The 23,839-nt window shown below is 39.7% G+C and overlaps 1 protein-coding gene across 4 annotated transcripts in view; it reads right to left on the bottom strand.

The window, feature by feature from the left end:
* The window catches only part of SOX5 (SRY-box transcription factor 5), a 991,328-nt gene that overhangs the window by 806,414 nt on the left and 161,075 nt on the right, over positions 1-23,839 (bottom strand). For all 4 annotated transcript variants that reach the window (XM_060306246.2, XM_060306247.2, XM_060306245.2 and 1 more), the window contains one exon: positions 18,133-18,209. The gene's annotated coding sequence lies outside the window, so the exon portion shown is untranslated. The remainder of the gene's footprint in view (positions 1-18,132; positions 18,210-23,839) is intronic.

Genomic DNA, 23,839 nt, shown 5'->3' with positions numbered 1-23,839 from the left:
CCAGTTCCTCAGGTCACATTTTAAAGAGAATATGTTATCCTTGAAAAGCAGACAACAATAAATACCCTGCCTTCAATAAACTCCATGTCTTAAATCTTCTCCATCTCCAAAAGCTGTCCTCGCAATAACCTGTGTGGAAAGAGTATGTCAAGAGAGGAATCTGACACTCTGATTCACCACGTCAGATCTGAGATCTGTGTACTATCTATGGAGCAAGCTCTATACGTGAATAAACAAGAGATTCCAGAAACGGAGTCTTTATTTCCTACAAAGAAGCTCTGGAGGGGCTTCTTCTCTACCCGTATTTCTTGCACTGAGCTATGCACAATTTTAGACCTCATCCCCAAAATGCAGCAACGCCTAGAGCACCTGCTTTTACACTCCTCTTTGACCTCAGTGGAGTACAGAAAAGGGCTCAAGCCAGGCGTTCAGATGTTGCTGGAACAGAGAATGAGGTGGCAGGTTGAGAAATGATCATTCCTTGCTGCAGAAAGGAGCACTGTAAGAAAAATGACGATGCTCTACATACACCGCTAGAACTGGAAAGAGTATATGTGGGGATGGGGGAGGCGCTGCTGCATAAGTGAGCACTTTTCTTCTGTGGATTCATTTATTCTTTTACTCAACAAATATTTCTTAAGAACCTACTATACGCTACACACTGTTTGGCGATTAGGAAATCAGTGGTAAACAGAAGGGTCAAGGTCCCTACTCTCACCAAGCCTACAGTCTTATAGATTAGATTAAAATTAGCCAAAACATTGTATTAATGTAAACTATAAACTGTGAAAAATGCTCTGGAAAAAATGCAAGTTATTCTACACAAGCATATAGCAAGTGGACTTGATCATATCTGGAGCATCAGAAAAGGCTCTCCTGAGGAAATGTCATTTCAGCTGATCTGAAAAGAACGAGTTGGAAGTGAAGAGCTTCGTAGACAGAAGGAAAAGAAAAATCAATGGCCCCAAGACAGGAAGGGAGAGCACCATGTGTGGGAATCTGAAGGATGGCCAGTGTGTCAAGAGTGCAGAAAGTAAGGGGGAGAAGGACAGACTAGGTCATGCAGGGCCTTGGAGGCCAGTGAACAGATTTTGGTCTTTATTCTAAGCACAATGGAAAGACATTGATAGGTCTGTACTAGGGAAAACCTACAGTTGGATTTGCTTTTTTGTTTTTTTTGGCCGTGCTGCACGGCATGGGGGATCTTAGGTCCCCCACCAGGGATTGAACCCACACCCTCAGCATTCAAGGAGCAGAGTCTAAACCAATGGACCGCCAGAGAAGTCCAGATTTGCATTTTTAATCTCTTTGCGGTACTGAGTATTGACTAGAGCACAAGGTGGCAAGAATGGTGAAAAAAGACTCTCAGTTGGGAGGTTATTGCAGAACCCAGGAAAGATGGCACCTGGCCCAGGATGGATGGTGGTAGAGACACAAAGAAGCTGGCGATGAACAGTTTTGGGGGGGTAAAATCAACCTAGGATATCAAAAATAAATAAGAGGGAGAGTGACTCTCGGTTTCTGGCTAACACAACAAGATGTGGGCGGTATCATTTGTTAAGATAGGAGCACCGATGAACAATCAAGTTTGGTTGGGTGAAGGAGAATTCAGTTTTGCATCTGAAGGTCTAAAGGACAGAGCAGAAAATTTTCATTTTCATGATTGATATCATGAAAAGAAAGGTCCAATCAAGCACTCATAAATCAAACTCAGGGTGAGAGGGGAGAATCCTGACTTCTTTTATTTGCTTACTTCTATTAACTTAAACTAAGAATAAAAACTGATAGCTCTGTGTGTGTCCATTTTAACTCAGTTTTTAAGTAAAAAAATTTTTAAACCTCATAAATGTAATGAAGTTACAGGGCTTTAAAGTTGGAAAAGACCATACACATTGTATACAGTTGAAAAACGTGCTCCCTCAAAGCTTGCAATCTGCCATAAAGTTACTCAGTGAGTGAATGATAATGTTAGAAAGCAGCCAGAAGTCTAGTGAGAACCAGAGCAATGCTCTTGCCCTGACAGGGACAGTGCGGCTCCTAGCCCGGCTGATAGCCCACATCACCTGGGGGTTGGGGGTTCAGAGTGGGGGGATGGATCTTACACACACCTGCTGGGCGCCCATCCCTGAGATTCTCTTCCAGTCAATCTAGAGTGGCCTAAAGGGTCTGTACTTTTAAATGCCTTCCAGGTGATTTAATGATTGGCCAGATTCGGGAGCCAGTGCATTTAGATATACCATACCAGCTCTCCTTAGAGCATTTTATAAGATTTTTCAATTGATATCTAAAACACAAATTGTTGGGGGGCGCCTTCAAGACGGCAGAGGAGTAAGACATGGACATCACCTTCCTCCCCACAAACACATCAAAACTACATCTACATGTGGAACAACTCTTACAGAACAACTACGCTGGCAGAAGACCTCACACTTCCCAAAAGGCAAGAGACTCCCCAGGTACCTGGGTAGGGCAAAAGATAAAAGGAAAAACAGAGACAAAAGAATAGGGACGGGACCTGCACCTCTGGGAGGGAGCTGTCAAGGACGAAAGGTTTCCACACACTAGGAAGCCCCTTCGCGGGCAGAGACTGCGGGGGGCGGGGGGCGAAGGGGTGGGTAGCTTCGGGGCCACAGAGGAGAGCGCAGCAACAGGGGTGCGGAGGGCAAAGTGGAGAGATGCCCGCACAGAGGATCGGTGCCAACCAGCACTCACCAGCCCGAGAGGCTTGTCTGCTCACCCGCCGGGGCAGGCGGGGGCTGGGAGCTGAGGCTCGGGCTTCGGTCGGAGCGCAGGGAGAGGACTGGGGTTGCCTGCGTGAACACAGCCTGAAGGGGGCTAGTGCGCCACAGCTAGCCAGGAGGGAGTCTGGGAAAATGTCTGGAGCTGCCTAAGAGGCAAGAGACCATTGTTTCGGGGTGCGTAAGGAGACGGGATTCAGAGCATGGCCTAAACGAGCTCCAGAGATGGGCACGAGCCGTGGCTATCAGCGCGGACCCCAGAGATGGGCATGAGATGCTAAGGCTGCTGCTGCCGCCACCAAGAAGCCTGTGTGCGAGCACAGGTCACTATCCACACCTCCCCTCCCAGGAGCCTGTGCAGCCCGCCACTGCCAGGGTCCCGTGATCCAGGGACAACTTCCCCGGGAGAACACACGGCGCGCCTCAGGCTGGTGCAACGTCACGCCGGCCTCTGCCGCCGCAGGCCCACCCTGCATCCGTACCCCTCCCTCCCCCCAGCCTGAGTGAGCCAGAGCCCCCGAATCAGCTGCTCCTTTAACCCTGTTCTGTCTGAGTGAAGAAAAGACGCCCTCAGGTGACCTACACGGAGAGGTGGGGACAAATCCAAAGCTGAACCCCAGGAGCTGTGCAAACAAAGAAAAAAAAGTGGGGTTTATCCCAGGGATGCAAGGATTCTCCTATATATGCAAATCAATCAATGTGCTAAACCACATTAACAAATTGAAGGAGAAAAACCATATGATCATCTCAATAGATGCAGAGAAAGCTTTTGACAAAATTCAACACCCATTTATGATAAAAACCCTCCAAAAAGTAGGCACAGAGGGATCTTACCTCAACATAATAAAGGCAATATATGACAAACCCACAGCCAACATCGTTCTCAATGGTGAAAAACTGAAACCATTTCCACTAAGATCAGGAACAAGACAAGGTTGTCCACTTTCACCACTATCATTCAACATAGTTTTCAAAGTTTTAGCCACAGCGATCAGAGAAGAAAAAGCAATAAAAGGAATCCAAATCAGAAAAGATGAAGTAAAACTGTCACTGTTTGCAGGTGACATACTATACATAGAGAATCCTAAAGATGCCACCAGAAAACTACTAGAGCTAATCAGTGAATTTGGTCAAGTAGCAGGATAGAAAATTAATGCACAGAAATCTCTTGCATTCCTATACACTAATGATGAAAAATCTGAAAGAGAAAATAAGGAAACACTCCCATTTACCACTGCAACAAAAAGAATAAAATACCTAGGAATAAACCTCCCTAAGGAGACAAAAGACCTGTATGCGGAAAACTATAAGACATTGATGAAAGAAATTAAAGATGATACAAACAGATGGAGACATACACCATGTTCTTGGATTGGAAGTATCAACATTGTGAAAATGACTATACTACCCAAAGCAATCTACAGATACAATGCAATCCCTATCAAACTACCAATGGCATTTTTCACAGAACTAGAACAAAAAATTTCACAATTTGTATAGAAACACAAAAGACCCTGAACAGCCAAAGCAATCTTGAGAACGAAAAAAGGAGCTGGAGGAATCAGGCTCCCTGACTTCAGACTATACTACAAAGCTACAGTAATCAAGACAGTAAGGTACTGGCACAACAACAGAAATATAGATCAATGGAACAGGATAGAAAGCCCAGAGATAAACCCACACACATATGGCCACCTTATCATTGATAAAGGAGGCAAGAATATACAATGGAGAAAAGACAGCCTCTTCAATAAGTGATGCTGGGGAAACTGGACAGCTACATTTAAAATAAGGAAATTAGAACACTCCCTAACACCACACACAAAAATAAACTCAAAATGGATTAAAGACATAAATGTAAAGCCAGACACTACAAAACTCTTAGAGGAAAACATAGGCAGAATACTCTATGACATAAATCACAGCAAGATCCTTTTTGACCCAGCTCCTAGAGAAATGGAAATAAAAACAAAAATAAACAAATGGGACCTAATGAAACTTCAAAGCTTTTGCACAGCAAAGGAAACCATAAACAAGATTAAAAGACAACCCTCAGAATGGGAGAAAATATTTGCAAACCAATCAGTGGACAAAGGATTAATCTCCAAAATATACAAGGAGCTCACGCAGCTCAATATCAACAAAACAAACAACCCAATCCAAAAATGGGCAGAAGACCTAAATAGAGATTTCTCCAAAGAAGATACGCAGATTGCCAACAAGCACATGAAAGGATGCTCAACATCACTCATCATTAGAGAAATGCGAATCAAAAGTACAATGAGGTATCACCTCACACCAGTCAGAATGGCCATCATCAAAAAATCTACAAGCAATAAATGCTGGAGAGGGTGTGGAGAGAAGGGAACCCTCTTGCACTGTTGGTAGGAATGTAAATTGATACAGCCACTATGGAGAACAGTATTGAGGTACCAAAAACACTAAAAATAGAACTACCATATGGTCCAGCAACCCCACTACTGGGCATATACCCTGAGAAAACCATACTTCAAAAAGAGTCATGTACCACAATGTTCATTGCAGCTCTATTTACAATAGCCAGGACATGGAAGGAACCTAAGTGTCCATCGACAGATGAATGGATAAAGAAGAAAGATGTGGCACATATATACAGTGGAATATTACTCAGCCAGAAAAAGAAACGAAATTGAGTTTTTTTGTAGAGAGGTGGATGGACCTAGAGTCTGTCATACAGAGTGAAGTAAATCAGAAAGAGAGAAACAAATACCGTATGCTAACACATACATATGGAATGTAAAAAAAAAAAAAAATGGTCATGAAGAACCTAGGGCTTAGGACGGGAATAAAGACACAGAGCTACTAGAGAATGGACTTGAGGACATGGGGAGGGGGAAGGGTAAGCTGGAATGAAGTGAGAGAGTGGCATGGACATTTATACACTACCAAATGCAAAACCGATAGCTAGTGGGATACAGCCACTTAGCACAGGGAGATAAGCTTGGTGCTTTGTGCCCACCTAGAGGGGTGGGAGAGAGTCACAAGAGGGAGGAGATATGGGGATATATGTATATGTATAGCTGATTCACCTTGTTATATAGCAGAAACTAACACACCATTGTAAAGCAATTATGCTCCAATAAAGATGTTTTAAAAAAAAAAATCGTTTTTTTCCCCAAAATAAATGCTTCCAGTTTATAAGGCAACTAAAAATGTTCATTATGAAAAGTATTCATCTTTGGCGTGAACTCCAAGATTTTAAATTCATTTTGACGTAGATGTGAATGATAAGAGGTTTTTCCATTTCTGTGGAAAATAACTTATTTCCAGTATAAAAGTGATCCAATATAAATACTTCTCTTTTATAAAATAAAAATCCCTTGGCTGCACTAAGATTCTTCTAGAAATTTAAAATAGTTCTGTACTCCTAAGACTGTCTAATTTCGGTATTTCACTGTAAGTGTTTTGGGTTTTTTTTTTGAAGAAAGATACAGCAGGTTCAAATCAGTTCCAATTTATTCTTTGTGGATTATAAACCACTCAACAGTATTTCAGAAGGGATGTTTTTAGACAAGAATGAATATTTTTGCATAAACAACCTTAAGACCAGATTTTATAAACAATACAAACGATAGTAAACTCGGAAAACTGGGCAAAATTAGATACTACCAGTATAACATAAAGTGACCCCTAAAGTATTGATCATCAATCTAGACTTCAGTGAAAGGAGTCACAGAAGTCAAAGTTAAGTGAATCAATTACGCAGGACACAGAGGAAAGCACGAAAAGGGCTCGGGGACTGTAGGTAGGGAACCAGCACATCTGGCTTTAGTAGAGAAATGAATACGGTGAGCTATTTTCGTCTGACTGACCATTATGCCATAGAAACACGCAAATGCTTTCCTGGTTTCTTTCTTTTCAGATTCCATAGTACCTTTGTTTCTCTCTGTTCCTCCTCTCTCTCTCTTTCTCTCTTGATGGCCATTAACTATACTGACAGTTTGACAGGCTGAAATAAGGAAATAAAACACTTAAACATTGTTTCCTGATGTATGTATTCACGTCTCCTGCCAAACACAGATATTGAGGAGATACTTCACTCCTCCTGTCAGCTCACTAAATTACACCCCAAGCTCTCGGGTCTCTCAATCTCAGTGAAGCTCCATTCCTTCCAGAAGAATATGCAAGGGCTTCCGTCTTTTTGCCAAAATCCTTCCTTTATCATTTTTAATACTGAATTTTCTGAAGCTATGGGTTGGATTTCTGTATGCGAGCTGATTATTCCCCTACTTTTTAAAAGCTGTCAGAATGCAGCTTTATTTTTTGGAGTGCCTTCACCTGAGCAATGGCAAATGAATACTGAACCTGCTTAAAGCTTCTCTCTTTGTCAGAACCAAGGAAGAGTTGTGACTTTTTAAAACTAGATACTAATTAACCTAACATTGAGTCTCTTGCCAGGTCCAGCGATAGAAAAAAGCTTGATCGTATTCGTGACATCCCCATATGTTCCAGACCACAAATAATAGATGCTTCTTCCATTATTATTTGCATGTGGCAAGCAACTAAAGTCAGCCTTCTGCACAGCAAACTTTGAAAGGCTTACAAATAATTAACTTCTTCCAGAGGTAACTGCCGTGGACTAAATTTTGAGAGAATAGTAGGTGAGAGGGAGGAATTAAAGGAGAGATAATGACTTTCAGTTGGTTATTTACCTGCTTCTAACCACCATTAACATGAAGAAGAAATTTCAAAGTGAAATATTCAAGAATTTAAAACGAAAAGGATAATGAAATTAAACCTCTAAGACCTTTTCTTTGCTTCATTCGCTTAACTGCATTTATTTAGTGCCTACTCTGCAGTGCACAAGGTTATGTTCTCTGAAAGATGCCGAGGACAGTCCCACATCTCCTGCCCGGTTCCTAAGGAACCTGCTGCAGTCTAGAAGAGATGCCACAGTTGTAAGTAACTAGAACACAGGGGGAAGGAAGGTACTTCCAAGTGGAGCCACAGATAAAATGCGATTGAAATTCAAAGGACGAAGGAATATCACTGACGGACACAGTAGGTGGCATATCATGTGTTCCCAATAAATATCTGTTGAATGGGTGAGTGAATCATCTTGTGATAATAAGTAGTGAATGAATCTGAATCTTCTGAGGTTGGTTTTCTGAATTTCTGATTCATGTAATTCCCTAACTTATTGAAGATCACCAATAAGACAGCTCTTTTTGTAAAACTGGTGGACATCCCAATGATCATAGATACTGTATTTAATTAGCACAATTGCCAAAATATAGCCATGACCAAATGACCATTTTTGTAGACCTAAGGGTTTCCTTTTACTTATAAGGAGCCTCTTTTGCAACCTGGCAATCATTAGGGATTACAGGATTAATCACAGAAGTGACGCACAGGATAACTCTCTCTGCAGTGTTTCTTTCTCCTCTTTGCTTCATATTTTCCCCAAGGGATAATACTTTCTAAAAATATCTGCACCATCTTCCAAGAATTGTAATCCAGTTATTGCTAATAGAAATTATCAATAGAAGTGAAAGGTTACTACAGTAAAGATTAGAAAAATGCAAGGATAAGTCATTCAGCAAATCCATTTGAGGACTAGCTCCACCAGACAAGATTACATTCTTTTACAATGAACTACTTAGTATCCAAATCATTTTGCTTTATCAAATGTTATCTGAAATATTAGCTACTGTTCATCAAGCATTTATTTATAGGCACAACACGTCGTATTACATAAATGTTTCTTCACTAAAGTCCCACAATTATCTTATAAAAGAGGAATTTTTATCCCTACATCACAGATAAAGAAATTGAGGCACGGAAAGATTATCTTGGAAGTTGAGAAACCCAAGTCCACTGTGGTCTGGAACCCCCAAACATTTCTATTTCAACTATTCCATGCTCCACGCCCATTATATAATGCATTATATTATGCATGAGGCCAGGGCTGGGTGAAGCTGTGACAATTGGGTCTTGCAGGGATTTCATGGGTAAGTTAGGACGTAAACAATAGGACACTTTTCACTAATTTCTCCTACATGCCTCTTGGTCTTGTTTACTCCCACTGTTTTCTCAAATGTCTTGGTGACATATTAATATATTACCTTTTAAAATGTTAAAAAGAGCACCTTTGGGAAAAAATGCTCTTCTTGTTCTTCCTTAGCCATATATTTGGGGTCAGATATGAATAATTCTGACCCCCAAAACGGCCCTCTTTCTATTATAATATACTGCCTCCCAATAATTTTTTCTGGTTTTAAGAGTCAAAAGAAACTCCGCTTTTGCCATGCTCCCAAACCCTTTTCTCAATTTAATTAATATATTTGATCAAGGGATAAAAAGAAGGCTAAGATTCTTGTCCTCAGTCTCAAAGACACCAAAATGATTCTATGCATATCCTACCCTTGACCAAAAAAAGACATTTGAATAGCACTGAGACAAAAAGACTGTCTCTTTTTACTACATTTACATCTTTCCTCAATTCTACTTTAAAAATAGAATCTTCACTCATAATAACATTAGATCTTTACCTTACAATATGGAAAATGAAGGTAGTGGGATGAAAAATGGAGAGGACTAGTGGAATTGTATAGAGACAAGAAAAAGAAAGAAGAGAAGAAAAGAAGAGAAGAGAAGGAGGAAGGAAGGGAAATGCTGAAAAAATAAGAAGGGATAGAGACAGAATCCTTTTGTCCACGCCCTTTGGTGAAGTTAGAGGTTTGCTTTAAGACAAAATTGCCTCTTTCAGTAGTCAATGATATTTTATTTCTATGTAACTTCCTTCTCAAATAGGTTAATTACAGAGGCAATTAGTCTAGCACACACATGATGTCACTATTCCCTTATATAAACAGAACTGGCACACATGTTTCAGGCAGAGAAAAATATCTGTAAAGACTGAATTTCAAAATGTAATAGAATTCTGTGCTGCTATTTTGCCCAATTTGGGTTAAGTTTCACTGTTGTCATCATCCTTATTTATTGAACAGCCTTTATGTTTTATTCTTATCATGGAAGTTCTCTACGTAGCTAGGAAGGTCTGCTCAAATCATAATGAAAAAATCCAAAATGAAGAGGTATCGTGACATAAGGTAACTGAACAGGAATGAGTAAGGCCTTATTAGCAAGGCAAATAGATAGGAAAAAGGGAGCTGGAACTGAAAAAGCTAGTTCTATATTAGTTTAAACAAATGTTCTGACCCATGCAGTCTCCTAGGTTTTCTGTGTGAACACTTTACTTTACATATTCAGAATTTGGAAATTAGTGACTACTGTCGTTCCGAGAAACAAAGGGTTCATAGCATAAGAGGTTTTTAAAGCGAGCTTTTCTAAAAGCTGACTATACGTAGCACTGGGTAGCACGATCCAGTCTTGGGGACACACGTGGAATTCACAGGAAAAGTTAAATCACTAATAATGGCATCCATTTTAGACTGAAACTCCTAACTACTGATTATTGCTTGTATATTTATCAAAACCAAAATGATAAAGTGCTCTTCAAAAGAATAAATTGCCATATCTAGTACTAAATACATATTCATAGAGGGCACTCTGTCCTTCTTGATGGTGGCTACCCAGGATGACAAAACTGCAAGACACTGATGACACACTAACATCTACGGTTCATCAGCTCCCTGTTTACTGCGGTAACAGTGAAAGCAAGGTCTTAGGGGCAGATCCTCATATGAATCAATACATTCCCTTCTCTTCTATGGCCATAAACGATTAGACTCGTTTTGACCGGCTGTCTCACATAAGACGTGCCACTGGTAACAACAGTGTCTGAGAGAGAGATAGGGACCGTTATTAGTACAAGGAAAAACACTCAGATTTTATTTCCTACTACGTGATGGTCCCACTGCATTCTTTTCATGCACAAACCACTGCATACTGCTTACAAATCAACCTAGTAGAGCCATGGGGTCACTCGGCCTGGGTTTGAAAACTGGCGCCACCTCTTACTAGCTGTTGAGTCACAGCAAGTGACTCACTTTCTCTGGCTCTCAATTCCCTCAGCTGAAAAATGGGTATAGTACCTACTTCACGAGGCGCTTAGGAAGCTTAAATTAGATACTACATGCAAAGTCCAAGAACAAAACCCGGCAAAAGAAAGTCCTCAGCAAATGATAGTTATTGTAAGAATTCTGTAACTTACAAAAAGCGATGGGGCTTTTTCTGATTTTATGTGTGTGTATGTATTTAAATCAGGAGGTCTTGCATTTAAATTTAAGCTCCTGTAAGAAAAAGCAGAATTTTAAATGGTGGTTAAAATTCTACAGGATAAATGAAGTTAGGTTTATAAAGCCTTCTATCAGCAACAGAATCCTTCCATAGTCTAGTCTGGTACAGCAGTCTCTCTGGGATTTCAATCTGGGCTTACCTGAGTATATATATGGCAGCAGCAAGGTAGAAACAGGCTTTCTTCCTCTACAATGAATCCAAAGCTACTGCTGATGACACAGGGGTGGGCAGAGAATGTAGTGATCTCCCTTCCAGAAGGTGAACAGTGGCACTGAGAACTTCTTAAAGAACTTCTTTTGTAAAAGATCACTGGCTTTACTGCTTCTATTTGACCTTTATGCCCTATTTCCCCAGGGAGTTTGCTAGTGGGTGGGTAGGGGTAAGTCAGCTTTGCAGCTAAGCCAGTTAGGCAAATAAGTAGTTTTGACTATAGTGGCTACAAATATAGAGATATACTCATATGTATATTATTTCCCATGCATGTACCAGGATACCTCCAGAAAGTATGATAATTAAAAGTATATTACAGGGGCTTCCCTGGTGCTGCAGTGGTTGAGAGTCCACCTGCCGATGCAGGGGACACGGGTTCGTGCCCCGGTCTGGGAAGATCCCACATGCCACGGAGCGGCTGGGCCCATGAGCCATGGCTGCTGAGCCTGCGTGTCCAGAGCTCCGCAACGGGAGAGGTCACAACAGTGAGAGGCCCGCGTACCACAAAAAAAAAAAAAAAAGTATATTACAGAGATTATAAAGGAACACATCAGGATGTTTCCTTCTCGGTAACAATCAAATAAATAATATTTGTTATTACAAGTCACACACACCCACACACACACACAGTGGTTTCAAGTCTCATAATCTTTTCACTTGGGGATTGCCTGATGAGAGTTAGTCCTTTTGAGCAGGACAGGAACCTCTAGGTTTTAAAATTACTGATCTTGTATTTTCAGCCACTGTAACAGCTGATTTGGACTGACTTCACGGGTAACCAGATCAATTGTGTAGACATTAATACTTACGAGGGCGTGAGGAAAGGGAATCAACTGAAACACTTAGCCTATGAAATGGACTATAAAATCACTGTCAGAATAGACACTATAAACACAATAGAATTCTTCACAGGCCAGTTCTTCTTTACACAAATTAGGGCACAGAACAATTCAAATCAGCCTTGATGCTAGGACTGTGTGATCAGGTAAAGAGTTAACACCAGGAGTAGCAGAAAATTGCCATGAATCTGGCTGGTCAGTTATACGAGTGTTACGCTTTCCTTCTAACTCAGCATTTTAGATGACTTTGGTATTTAGCAATTACTTGGATCTAATATGACCAATTATTCAGAGATTGTTTTCAAATTCTTTAGGATCTCAGAAAGAAAATCACAGTAAGTCATCAAGGTGAAAAATGAAGGCTGTTAGTATAACAGCATTATACATAGAATAAAATGTCCTGATCCACCAGCAGAACCAGGAGATTTGCAAAACTCCATTCCTCACAGAAATGCAAAAAATTGTAAGTAAATATTATTATTTATACTACACACTGAAAATAATATATCATATAAATATTGTTACAGAAGTATATACATACAATTACAGAGCTGCTAGTCTATTCTTACCTTTATGTTTACTCAATATTATTTAAATAATGAAAATTTACCTGTGAAATGGTATCTAACTATATTTTTCTGAATTGGTTCTACTAATTCTTTTCTCCTGTTTGTTTTTCACCCTTTTCTCTATCACTTGTTTTCCTGACTTTACTGAGCAAAAATTAGTAAAAATTTAGGTTCATTTTTTTGCTAGATACAGTTTCACTTTCCCCTCTCACTCCTTCTTCTTTCTGCCAACACCCCTGGAAGACAGCCAGAAACCACGATGCAGAGGTGCCAGGGTGTCCTGATCTTGTGCAGTTTGAGTGCCTCCGTGTGTATCTAGGCAAGGCTTACTTACCTAAGTCACCACTTACAATATTGAGTAGAAAGTGCAGGTTGGAAGAGTCAGCATTTATAAGTCAGCTGGTTACATGATACAAAAATATATAGCCAACTTCAGAATTTATAGCAATAACATTTATGTATCGTGTTACTCCTAGGACAATCCAATTTATAAAGTGCCTATTGTGTATACATAAGGAACAATCATAAATCATTTACATTAAACAGTGTCAACTAGCAAAACACAACTTTCCCCCTAAATTCTGCACACTGAGATTAATGAGGTTTTTGGAAGGAAGCACACTAAAAAAAAAAAAAAAAAAAAAAAAACTCTGATTCATCCTAGGCGGATAACATATCCATATAAAGGAGCAGGTGTCTGTAGTATGATTTAGAACACCTATGGAACATCTCTGGAAAATATTAACCTTCCCTGAAGTAGAGAGCCATCCATGAAGTGAGCTGAAAATGTGGCAAGAACCCAAGTCTGTCACCATCCTCAAGATTTCTTTTATTTCCTTCTCAGTAAAGAATGGAATTAAAACAAACAGAGAACACTGTAGGCCCTAACTGACCGGTTGTGTGACGTGTTTTCATCTACAGGCACTTTGAGAAAACCTGAGAAAGGGTATGTAGATTACCTGCTTTGTCTCTTTGACTCTTAGTTAACTAGGAGAAAAATCCCTATCAGTGACAAAAGCTATCAAGAGTCCTAAAGTGAAACTCAAGTATGTATGGTGGATTTTCTCCCTTTGTTTACTCCCTAGCTCATCCCCTTCAGACACACAGTCTTCAGAAATCTATGCTTTAGAGTCTTGGATTAAACCTATTCCTTCTCCCTACAAAGCCTCTAAAATAAATAATATGGAATGTTTTGACTGTTCACATCTGTAAAAGCATTTAATCTTATCTGAAACTTCACACCTACACAGCTGAACTGGACATCATGTAAGAAAAATACAGTTTGAATTTCTCTTAACAGTATTTTGATTCTCTATCTTCTGTCTTTAGAAAGGATTACTGGAGTTATACTTTCCTCCTGTCTTAACTCACGGCCCTAAAAATAACCATTGGTTTGTTTCAGCCAAAATGGAAGAATAACAACATTTTTCTTATATGTAAAAATGTTTGCTCATCAAAAAACTCACTTCTCCAAACTCTATTAATGACTAATATTACTATGGAGAGAAGCAACCCCCTATCTTGGTTAAAATTAAAACTGAATCTGAAAAACAGAGACAAATATATAGCAAGAAAATCTATAAACTAGTTTTCAATGAATGAACTACCTGCTGTTTCCTGTTCACAGACAACTGACACTGTGTAAAGATAGGTTGTAATCTAGAAAGCAAAACAAAACAAAAACCATACACAGAGAGAGTGATAACAGATCTACAAACTTCTCAATTGAAATAAGAACTGATGGTCAACTGAGGTTTTCAGGAGGTTTTTAAAAACAACATGCTCATCTGGAAAGCCAGATACACTATGGCCTCTGTAGAAATATTTTGAAAACTGGACCCCCCTGCAAAACAGCTGTATTTCACTGGCATTAATTAGTAGGGGAAAATATAATGTACTTCCTCACAACTGAGAGTATTAAACTTAACAAGGAGCAGTGACAATTCACTGCAGTCATAAATAGAAGATTCTGGTTGAAAACTTATCCATTCACGAAGAAGAGTGTTAAAACTTCAAAGGGTTTTGCTTCTGTGAAGAGATGAGACGGTTAAGTTTTCTTCACTTAACATGTTTATTCTCTTAAAATTATCTGGTGATCACGGAATTCTTTTCTATTTTTGAGTGGTATTTTGATTCACTTAAGAAGAAAAACTCTTAGTGCTTAGGGGAGCAATTTAAAATCCCAGGCTAACCCCTTTTTCTTGTCAATAAACTGAGAAATCTGTGTAAAAATAAAGCATAATTATGACTGCCATCTGGGCGGTTGCTGCTTTAGTCTCCACATTCTTACAAACTTGTTTTCTTCCCAATATTAATGAAAAATACACAATCACTATGTAGGCATTTTCAAAGTATTGGTATTTCCTATGATCGACCTACCTATATTTTCTACCAATTCTCTCTAGGTATTTCAACTAAAATAATTTTTAAGAAAATAACTGATACCTCACCAAGACATTCCAAAAAATATTGCTAAAAAGAAAAAAATCAGCAAATCATAAGGTATTTTGGGTCATTATCAAAAAAGTATATATCCTTTACAAATTACTTTCATAGACCTGATTAATACTTTTCAAAGGAACTGACTAAATTGAAGGGATTTGGGATATATATAAACACAGGCTCCCATAGCAATAAATTGTTGAACCAACATTGAAAAGGTTCTTTTTTTCCCTAATGGAAGTCTTCTAACATTGGCAGTATAAAGTTCTTACCTTGAATAAAAGATTTTTCCTCTTTCCCTTACACAAAATAATAGTTAAAGAAATAGCTTCAGGCTGAACTACTACATTTCCACTTTAGCTAATAAGAAAATATAACTTCTTTTTCTTTCTTAATTTGATAACATCATTTAAACAACTAGTTAAGGATTGAGTATAAACAAAATGAGAATATTCTGTCTCTTTTTTCAGGAAACAATGCCAGTAACAACTAATTTTCTTACATGGCTGTGGATATCAATGCTGGGTTTTTTTCGGGGTTTTTTTTGTTTGTTTGTTTTGGTTCCAGAAGGCATTGATTCAATGTCACTTTTAGAGCTTCTTAACCTAAAATCCATGGATTGCTATGAAATCTATAGGTTTCTGTAATTATGTATAAAATGTCATGTGTATATACCCATTGTAATTTTTCCTGCAGCCAATCTTCTTCTTTGCTACCTCGCATCCGTGAACCCTCTTTCTGTTAACAGTACCCCATTTTTCTCTGGGATACAATCCTAATGCTTAGTCCATGGAAAATGATGAAGCTCACTCCTGCTCCAAGAGAGACACACAGCATTATCCTGTGATCTAATCAAAGCAAATTAATACAAACAGACTTTGATAGGGCTTCTGGGAAAGAGATTCTCTCTTTTTCCTGTTTGATCTGAAGCTTGACAGGATATTATAGCTGAAGCAATGCCACTGCCACTGTCTTGCTCCCAAATGAAGCCAGAGACCGAAGCTGCATTAGTGGAAGCCGAGAGATGGAGAAAAAAATGAGTCTTGTTTACATTATTTTAATCCAGAAGTTAGTTCTGTGCCAAGACTCTATATTTTAATAAATAACACATGTACTTGCGTGCACATTCATACCATCTTACTCCACAAATTTGCATAGCTGACTTCTTCAGCTTAACTGCTCACTGGCTTTCTCTGACCTTTCCTACCTACTATAAATTCCCCTCTCTGTATTCTTTACTTCTCTGTCCATCCTATCTGTCTGTCATTAATCTCATTACGCGTAGTCAAAATGATGTACCATATGCTATTTCTTATTTTGGTACCCAGGAAGTTGGTCAGTTTTCCAGTCCTTTTCAGTCAAAGTTTACACAGTGTAGGATTATTTTCCAGGAGAGAGACAGGGAGAGAAAAAAAGAGACAGAGAGAGAAGGAGACAGAGACAGACAGACAGAGAGAGATAGAGAGAGGGAGGGAGGGGAATAGATTTTAAAAACTGAAGATTCAAACAGAGAGCCATGTAGTAAGTTTCATCAACGGTGGAACTAATTGAAATTTTGATTACACACATACAAGAAAATATATTTTAGTTAAGCAAATAACTGTAGCATAGATTAGGAGGAAAGGATTTTCATGCGTTTTGATCTCCATTCCAACCAGACTTAGCTGACATAATTATGGGGCCCCTAAAAGTAACTTCTGGGGTTTAGAAGCACCTGCCACTTCCTTTGAACTGGCCCTATAAATGCCAAGAGTGAGTGTTTTAGATTAAATGAATAGATTAATAAACATCTTTGGAATATCCATTATTAAGGTTGATTTATGTTCTCTTGCCAGCAGTAATTCAAGAAAATGCCATGCTATTCAAAAAATATTGCACGTCATTCTCACCACTTTGCCAAAGTTGACACCATGTAAGTATGACAATGACAATATCTATATTCTTTTGCGGTACTAACTGTACACAAAAGCTGATAGATATTAAACCACTCTAAGTTTGCAGGGGCATCAGCACAGGAACCACTCTTATTTATAACTCTGATAAATGACCTTTCATTTGTAAATTTATAGTGTATCTATAATTTCTTTAGGGAACCAAGAGTTTCATTCAAAAAACTGCCACAACATTTGTCTGTGCAAAGATGATGGATACGGTTTATGAAACTAAATGCTTTTAAAAATTAAAATCATATTGCCAAGAAAAAGGATATGTTCTTTCCTGGTTTGCTCACATTTTTAAATGATCACAACTGCACTCTCAGCAGTTATAATGCTTAATCTAGATAGCGTATTAATATAAATATGTCCAAATATATTGTTATTATGGTTGTGTAGTATCAGTATGAACTACTGGACATCAAGTTCACTTAAATTTATTTTTTTTCTAATTCTATTCCTCTGTAATAACCTATAAAATATATAAAGTAACATTAGAATATAATATTTCTTATTTATGTTTACTGCAATTACTGTATTTAATTTTTCAGGACTACTCCCAGCAAACTGCATGGTTTATTGTAACCATAGGCTATTAGAAACTACAATTTAAATAAAATTACTTAAATAAAATACATATTTGCCAAAAATTAACATTAACAAAATAAGTCTTATTTTATCCCAATATAGACTTTGCTCAGTTGGAGAAATCAAAGAAGGAGAAGATGAAAGATAATCACTAAAGTAACCAATAAAAAGCAGAGTAGTCAATGTTCTAAGTGTGAAGAAGAAATGTACATTGTTACTATGTGTGATGTATTCTGGTGGCTTTCCTACTCCTTCATCTGCCATCATTTACTGCCTAGGTAACACAAAAATCTCAGTGCTTTGGCTTTTTCTAGAGTAGTTTTACTTTTTTAATCTATCCTATTATTACGGAATCTGCAAAAGAGTGAACCTGACTTTAATTATTTGATTTGGTTATATGAACAACAATCTCCAAATTGCAACTTTCTTTAGCATTAGCTCCTCCAGCCCAAAATTGTTCCAAATGCTTGCAAAATTTCTACGCAAAATATTTCTTACATATTGAGTGTTCTATATTCTGCTTAAAACAAAGATAATATTAAAAATAAAATACAATAAGCAGTTTACATACCCCAGTGGACCGCTAGCTCCTTGCAGGCAGGAACATATTTATCATCATCTTTGGGTCACCGATGGCCAGCACAGCACCTGAGATATAATGCACACTCATAAATGTGTTTGAATGAATTAAATAAGACAGTGCTGTCTGGCATCCACTTGCAAGGTAAGAATTCAATAAAGTAACCATTCTATCTACCAACGCTCTTCCTCTATATATTATTAAAGTAGCAGTGCATATTCTTATACATTTGAATGACAACTTTATCCTGAAAACTCAATTCTCAAAAATAACTGTTTCTAAATGCCTATTACATTACATATTCTCACTGTCTTTGGTTCTGGTGGAGGCTATACAGTGCAGTGTTTGAGATCATGTACTTTGGAATCAGGCTGATACATGTTCAAATCCTGGTTCCACCATCGGCTATTTACAGTTTTGGATAAGCCACTAATCTCTCTAAATATCGAATTGCCTTCAAAATAAAGATAATTTTAGTAACTTTCTAATAATGTTCAAAGGATCCAAGGAAACAATGCTTTAGCACACTGCCTGATACACAGCATGCCCTCAATAAATGATAACCACTATTTGTATTCCTTCCTCTTTCCCTCCCTCCCCTTCTGAAGAGCTAACCTTACTCTGGCCTTTGCCTTTGGCTACCGGGAGGTAATCTCTAGGACCTCAAAACGTCATGGCTGACAGGAATGTCTCTGTTTGCCTGAGGGCTTTGGCCACAAGATAGTCTAACAATGTGATTTTATGATAGGGGCCTTGAGTCATGCAATATCAATTCTGCCTCCAAAACTACCTGGAGACTAAAGGTATCAGCCCAACACTGACGTCCAGGAGGGGCTAGAGACTAACGGTCAGCCAGGCGAGTGGTATGTGATCAAGTCCCAGTAAAAACTCTGGCCACCAAAGGCTCGATGAGCTTCTCTAGTTGGCAATGCTCTGTGCATACCGTCACGTGTCAGTACTGGGAAAATACCATGTTCTGACTCCATAGGGCAGGGTGATGCAAGCTCTGTGGCTGGGTCTTCTAGCCTCAGACCCAACCTTATATAACTGCTTTCCTCGGCTGACTTTAATCAGGATCTTTCCCTGTAATAAACTGTAACCATGAATATGACAGCTTTCACTGAGTTCTCTGAGTACTTCTAGCAAATTTTCAAACCTGAGGGCAGTTTTGGAAATCCCTCAAACACACATTTGGTGTCAAAAGTGAGGGTGGGGCTTCCTTGGTGGCGCAGTGGTTGGGAGTCCGCCTGCCAATGCAGGGGACACGGGTTCGTGCCCTGGTCCGGGAAGATCCCACATGCCGCACAGTGGCTGGGCCTGTGAGCCGTGGCCGCTGAGCCTGCGCCTCTGGAGCCTGTGCTCCGCAACGGGAGAGGCCACAACAGTGAGAGGCCCGCGTACCGCAAAAAAAAAAAAAAAAAAAGTGAGAGTGGTCTTGTGTGGAGGACTGGCTCCCTCAAACTCTGTAGCTGACTAACAACTGTACAGTTGGTTAAACTCTCACACCTTCCTTCTTTAAATCTGGAAAGCCCCAAAGCTTTGAAAGACATCTCACCTTACCACTCAAGTGAATGTAACAAAACTCTCACTTAACAGTGAAAATCACTTTGAATTGATGGTGTTTATGTATATACTGTATGTTGTTTTATGTTCCCATGTACAAACAATAAAATCCTCCTCCAGTAATAGATTCAGAAATGTTTTGCTTTGGTTATATGAACAGCAGTACTGTTTAGAAGTACATGAGTCACATACAAGTAAAATTTCTAAAGATTAGTAACAGTAGATCTGTCAAGTTCAGATATGAGAAAGTTAACTTAAGAGGTACATTGATTTTCAAACAAAATATTAATTAAATCATATGCTTCTTCTGCATCTCCTAAATGAAGTATGCAAAAGGCTGTTTGTAACCTTGTTTAAAAAAAAAAAAGCAAACTTTTTTTTTTTTACAACTATCAGTTTGGTAAGCAGAATTTTAAGATGGTCCACACATTCCCCCCAACTTGTGAACAGGCTTCTCAGCATAATCTCCAGAGTTGTGAATATGATGGGTTTTACCCCCATGAATAGATTATTTAACACAGTTGATTTTAAAACAGGAAGATTATCTGCATGGGTCTAACCTCATCACATAAACCTTTTAAATCTTGGTCTAGAGGTCAAAGACTGAGGATGATGGAGATTGAAGCATCAGAAGGATCTGACACACCACTGTGGACTTTAGGATAGAGGTGGTGGCGTGGCAAGGAGTACACACAGCCTCTAGGAGCTATGGGCGACCCCTAGCAGATAGCCCCAAGGAAACGGGACCTCAGTCCTACACACAAAAAGCTGAATTCTACCAATAAGAATAAGTTTGGAAGCAGATTTTTCCCCAGCAGTGTACAGGCAAGCACCCAGCCTGGCCAATCTTGATTCCAGCCTTGTGACACCTTGAGCAGAGAACCTAGTCAAACCATGCTGGGCTCCTGACCTGTGAGCTAATAAATGGGACTTGTATTAAGACACTACGTTTTTGATAACTTGATATATACTTGCAGAAAGCTAATAACACACAGGAACTGAGGATTCTGGATGTATTTTACTGACCTCTCTTCAGTCTTTCACTCTGAAAACAGTATCAGTTATGTGCCAGGTTTCACTAACCATAGAGACCCCCAGTTACCAGTTACCGTTGCCAATACTGAAAAGTCATGGACCCACTCTGAACAAGAAACAGAAAAAACAGTACTACGCCATATGCTAAAGACCGAATGTCCTCCCAAAATTCATATGGTGAAACCTAAAACCCAATGCGATGATATTAGGAAGTGGGGTCTTTGGGAGGTGCTTAGTTCATGAGAGTGGAGCCCTCGTGAATGGGATTAGTCATCTTATCAAAGAGACCCCAGAGAGCTCCCTATCCCCTTCCACCAAGTGAGGTTACAGCGAAAAGACAGCCATCTAGGAAGCAGGCTCTCACCAGACGCCGAATGTGCTGGCGCCTTGAGCATGGGCTTCCCAGCCTCCATAAGTATGAGAAATAAATTTCTGTTGTGTTAAGCCACCCAGTTTATGGTATTTTTGTTATAGCACCCATATGGACTAAGACAAAAATGTAATTGTTGTCTCTTCAGTAGATCATTTGGAAAACTCGACTCGCTGCCTCCTATATGGAAGGTGTTGAGAAGGTAATGCTTAAATATGCTGTGAATTATCTCCAAAGTTTCTGGGGCCATTTTAAGGGTAGAAGTAGGCAGTGACTGTGCCTGCTTGAGGCATATGTGGGAAACTACCATATGTTCAGTGCAGAAGACACAGAATCTCTAAGTACCTGAAGTGAGATTGGGGGTCACTTAAAAAGAATCTCTCCTAAGAGTCTTCGTAGAACATGCTACTACAATTGCTCCCTGTCTCATTCCCTCTTTACTCGTTTACTACAATGCTGCCATGTTTATTTTTATAAAACACAAATTTTATCATTTTATCATGACCAGTTTCAATGGCCTTCAAGATAAAGTCATTAGTTCACTAATACGTTCAATACTTAAGTGCCAAGTTCTATACTAGGTGATAGGGACACACTGATAAGTGAAACAGATAAGGTCCTGCTTTCCTCTGAGATTTGCCCTTTCAAAAATATCCTTCCCATCCCCATCTTGTTCAACTAGAAAACTATGATTAATCTTGTGTGTGTGTGTGTGTGTGTGTGTGTGTGTGTGTGTGTGTGTTTTCCTTTTTTTATTTTGATCTTCAATCCCTAACTTGGGCTTCACTCCTCTGGGAAGCCCTCTTTGACCCTCTTAAGCATAATGAGGCACTCCTTCTCTGTGCTCCCATAAAATACTGTACCTAATCATATAAGAAAATTGATCACCTTGTATTAAAATTGCATGGATTGCATGTCTGCGACCTCCATAAGCAGAATATGGGAGAAAACTCAGGAAGCATGTGCACCCCAAATTCCTAGTCAATAAGAGATTATGAATGGGTAGGTCCTCTTGCGAGAGTCTGACACTAGACCTAATTCCTCCTGTGGGGCAGAATCTACAGGATATATACACGATGGAGGGAGAGTATTCTAAATTGACAGTAGAAACCAGGCTGGGCAGTAAGGACTAACCTGTGCTACCCCACACATCTTAGGTATACTGGGATGATAATTCCTCCTTCCCCTTGCACCCTCTATCTCAATCATGAGTTCCTGGACATTCGGTCCAGAGTAGACCCTCCAGAATGCAAGGTGGGAGATCAGCTACTAGTTAGAACATAGGGGCTACTGATCAGCTTACGTAGTGAGACAACAATCTTGAATGACAGAATTTGAGAGTGAAGAGCGATTGCAAGATTTCCAAAATATTCCCGGTGAAAATGCAAAAGCAAAATGTGAATCCTAAACAGATAGAGCCAGTATGGGAACTCGCATGTATCTAGGGAGGGAGGGGGGAGAAGTCTGGGGAAAGAAGAGAGGCAGAGCTCAGAGGCAGGGGCCAGGCTCTCTCCCTATCTTGGTATTTAACCAATAAGGAGGTGGGGCAGGAGAATATCAGGTGGATAAAAGGGACCTAAGAGCTGACAGTCCTCTTCATGGACGTTACTTGTTGGGCAGGGCATGGGAGAGGTCACAGGCCTCTCAGGGAATCCCTGTTGTAAGTCTTACACCCATCTAAACTGGTGAGGGAGAAATGAAAAAAAACTGGTGAAGGAAGGTGCCCAGATAGATTGAGTTAAAACTGTTTACTATACCTCACAGGTTGTGTGCATGTGCAAGGAACCTCAAAATGTCTGTACTCTGTTCCATCCTCCCCAGTCCCAACACACACACACACACACACACACACACACACACACACACACACACACACACACACACACACACACACACACACACACACACACACGTACAACACAGAGGAAGACTGGGAAAGCCCTGGGCTGGGGAAAGGAAGAGGGACCTCAAATTCAAGGCAATGGTATTCAAGGCAATGGTAGGCCAGCAGCAGCAGCCGCTCAGGCTCACATCCAGGTGGGGCTAATTACATCAGCAAGGACAGAGGGGCCCACAGGTAGAGACCCTGGCCGAGGGAAGATGCCAGGAAGGATACAGAGGGCAACCCCAGGGCCAGCATGCACACATGTGACACTCCACACCACCGTGCCAGCCGCAATGGTACACAAACTCCCCATAGTTGGTTTCTTTAGTGGGGACAGGGGCAGGGGAGGGCACAAAATGTAAGCAGTCATCCCTCTTAGGGTCAAGTAAGTGCAGGGTTGCCACCTGAGAGGGATACTTCCTTACATTGTACACCCAAGGTGCCCCTCTCACCCAACCCTACCCTGGACAGGGAAATAGAGAAACTAACAAACAAAAAGAGGCGATTTGACAGTAAAGATACTGAGTTATTTTGTGCTCTTTGGAGTTTACTTTTTATTATCTTTCAATCTGCACAGTAGGGTAGGGACTCAGGAGCAAGAATACATTATGGAAACAGCTCCATTTTCTTTGTATATTAGAGTAGAAGTGGATAAGTTTCGACCCAATTAGACGTGTCCCCAAAATTATTACAATATCTTATCAGATTATTTTCCTATTTAAATTACTCAAATTGCTATAAAAATCTTTTTTTCTTTATACCTTTATACCTTCTCAAAGCAAATCAGATCCACTTCTTCCCATACTGTTGAAAGTTACATGTTACCTCACCCAACATACAAAAGA

This window comes from Globicephala melas, chromosome 10 (assembly GCF_963455315.2).
Source record: "Globicephala melas chromosome 10, mGloMel1.2, whole genome shotgun sequence".
NCBI lineage: Eukaryota > Metazoa > Chordata > Mammalia > Artiodactyla > Delphinidae > Globicephala > Globicephala melas.
The sequence above is the reverse complement of the archived record's forward strand: the minus strand, read 5'-3'. Positions and strand labels throughout refer to the sequence as shown.